Genomic DNA, 3,322 nt, shown 5'->3' with positions numbered 1-3,322 from the left:
AGTGGAAATGTTAGGGGGTCGTCTTATACGCCGAGTCGTCTTATACGCCGGCAAATACGGTATTTTCGATGGTCTTAGGAACCAAGACACGGCTCCTCTATCCGTCTCCAGGCCCACATGCAGATACGCCCACATGCAAGTACCCGGCGACCCCAGTGAAAGGGTCATTCGACCCCCAAAGGGGTCGCGGCCCACAGGTTGAGAACTGCTGTATTAACTAATCTTGTGGAAATTGTTTTATAATGTATATAATGGGCTGTATTTCAAATCATATTATACACCTTAAATTTACACAATGTTATGTGTCAAATATGTGTATCTCAATAGAGCTGGAAAAAAGTAATAAAATGTAACATATGTAACTCAGATATAAAGAGAAAAAACAAGAAAATTAGCTAATATTTAAGTTTACTCATTCTTTCCTCTACTGATGTACTCATCAAAGGCATTCTGTTGCTGTGTCTGATTTATAGCATTTTCTTCTGAATCTTTCTTATAGCTTCCATCTTTCTGCTCATATTATCTGTCTTTCATGTTGTGTATTTTTTCCATACATCCCTTTACATATTCATCATAGCTATGTAAATTGCCTGTCTAATAATATTAGCATCTGTGTGTTGGGCAAGGCCCTAGGAGAGCAGTTTCCAGGCTTTCGGCCTCACGTGGAAAGGTGCTGGCTCAGTTATGTAACCCGCATATGCAAGCACTCATGTAATTAATTGGCCATCAGCTGTAACCAGCTGGCCATTAGCCACTACTATTTTGTATATAACTTTGTTAGCAAGTGCAGGTGTCGTGGATGGTGCAGATCCTGTGGATCCTACTTCCTGTGTCTCACCCGGCTGCCAGGGAGACTGGTGCAGGAGGACCCCTTGTTGGGGTACTGACGGATGTTTGCTTCTTGTGTCTCTACCAGCCGTCATCGAGAACATAATGTAGTGGTATGAACCCCCTATCTGTGGCTCCATTGTTGTTCCTTTTCGGCCTCACTGAATCCTGCATTCATCTGCTGGGGCCTGAGCCCCAGCATGACACTTGGCGCAGCCAGCAGGCTTCAATGCTCCAGCATGACACTGTGTCATATATGAATCTGGGTCTGGTGATTGCTTTGTCTCGTCAGACTCTGATTTTCTTTGCTTTATGGTATGCCTTATATATTTTTTTGTTGTTTTCGAAAGCGAGGTATGTTATTGGGTGATAGGTACCAAGACAAATAGGTGTTTAGTGTGAAGATTTATATTAATCTTACTGGGAGTTGGGCTGTGTTTAATGTTTCTTGTAGCTACAGGTACCAGAGACTTCAAATTCCTCCTGTCCTTGTGTTTGACTTTGGGACTTCCTTTTGTATCGCTCCTCAGTAGGAATCTGTGTTGTGTGGCCTTTTCAGCTGTAACCCGCTGTTATTGTACCGGCAACGCAATGGTGTGGTGCAGCGTGTGGGAGAGGAAGGGCAGTCTAAGTCTCGGTCTTCCAGGAGGCTTGTCTTAGGAGTGTGGCCTTCGCAAGTGTTTTGGCCCCTGCTCCAGGGGCCAGCTTCCTTCCCGCTGCTTCTGCCTTCTTTTCTGCTTGCAGCGTTCACAATCTATTTCCTTGATGTCCTCTTGTTCCTATTGACTATGGTATTTTTACCCCTTTAGGTGAGAGGAAGACTGGAGTGAGCTGGAGTGGAGGAGTTCCCTTCTGCTGGCTGGGGTAAGTTTTCAGTATTGTCCTCTGGGGTGATGTCCATCTTACTGAAGAGTAGGCCTTTGTTAGGGAGAAGGATGGGGGAGGGTTTCACAATGGCAGTTCTTCTCCTCCTGCCAGGGCCATAGAGGACTTTTTCTCAGGTCTTCAGATCCATCCTGTGAGAACCTGTTGGCATTCCTGGAGGGAAAGTGTTCCTCAACCCCACCCCCTATGACAATGGCCTCTAGGAGTTTCTCACTTTCACATTAGTCCACACTCAACTTTTAGCGATTCACCGAGATTACTAGTTATGTTCTTCACTTACAGTACCCAGCAGCTTTTGCCCCAGATACACAAATGTCAGGTGCTGTATCTCTCAGGATGTGCCTGTCTCTTCTGATGAATGGTTCTTCGCTCTTCAACCTCAGTTGTCTGTCTTATAGTCCAAGAAAAGTCACTGAGTCAGTTTTTCTTGTTGTGTGGAAGGGGTTGGCAACTTCTGAGTTCTTTACGTATCAGGTCTGAACATACCTTTTTTGACTAAGACTCACTACTAGTGGAAACACAAGAAATAGCAGCCACAGTGAGGATTTAACGGTCGTCTCCTCACACTTGGCTTTGGGTCACTGAAATATAAGACTCCAGTATAATCTATACTCCTGCACAGTATTTACTTTGGTAGGTATTTTGGCAGGAGGTTTTTGAGCAGTGAATGATTCATGCGGTGGTTAAAGGTCAGACTTGAGAAGACTAGGCTAACAGAGGCATTGTGGAGAATTACACTAAATAGCTTGACTGGGGTCAAGGGACTCACAAGGATCAGTAGGAGCTGAGGCTGGAAACATGTTGTGTCCCCAGTACATTTGGACTGGGGAATGTTTTATCACATTCTGTGGTCAGCATGGAGTCACTAAAAGATTTGGAAAGGATAACAGCAAACACCTGAACCATTAATCTAGCAATAATATTGGATAAATGGAAAAGGACACTTAGTAGTATCAAGCTTAAAAACTGGTGTCTGACTAGAGATGAAAAGGAGAAATTAAGACTGTGATGTCTCAGTGATAAAATCAAATTTGAGAGGTGAAGTCCGGGTCTAGCTTATAACACGAAGAGTTGGAGATGCAACCAGAACTCAAGCAGAGATTAGATTTCAGTCACTAGGTTTTGGAGTCATCTGCATTGAGGCTATAGCTAAAACTTTGAATAGAGATGTCATTGAGAAGAACAAGAATTGGAGTTGGAAGCTTTGAGAATGTGTAAACTGAAGGGGCTAGGAGAAAATAAAGTCAGCAGTGGAAAAGCCAGATAGATGTAAGTAAAACCAGGATAATGTGTTCAGGAAATTAAAATAGAAGATGGTCTTTTTTCTTCTTCCAACTTTTGTCTGGCCTCTAGGAGCAGACTCTGAGCTGTATAAATCCACCCAATCCTAACAAAGGAAAATAGCTTCCTGTATAGTGGGCCTGAATCAATTGCTTCTTGCCAGTTTTGCATGAATAGTTTTTATAGTTGAAGTAGATGTAAATGTCCACAGGAAATGGTTAGTGTTTATTAGGTAAGTGTACACATTTATGAGATAATGTGCCATTCTTGGAATAAACCAGGTAGGAGAGGAATTTATGGTGGCTGTAAAACTGTGATGAGACCAAAT

At 43.1% G+C, this 3,322-nt stretch overlaps 1 protein-coding gene across 1 annotated transcript in view; it reads right to left on the bottom strand.

Annotated features, from left to right (window-relative positions):
• CMAS (cytidine monophosphate N-acetylneuraminic acid synthetase) overlaps positions 1-3,322 on the bottom strand; it is a 19,402-nt gene that overhangs the window by 875 nt on the left and 15,205 nt on the right. The window lies entirely within an intron of this gene.

This window comes from Hipposideros armiger, unplaced genomic scaffold (genome assembly GCF_001890085.2).
Source record: "Hipposideros armiger isolate ML-2016 unplaced genomic scaffold, ASM189008v1 scaffold_904, whole genome shotgun sequence".
Lineage (NCBI taxonomy): Eukaryota > Metazoa > Chordata > Mammalia > Chiroptera > Hipposideridae > Hipposideros > Hipposideros armiger.
Note: the sequence above shows the minus strand (reverse complement) of the source record. Positions and strands in the feature narration are given on the sequence as shown.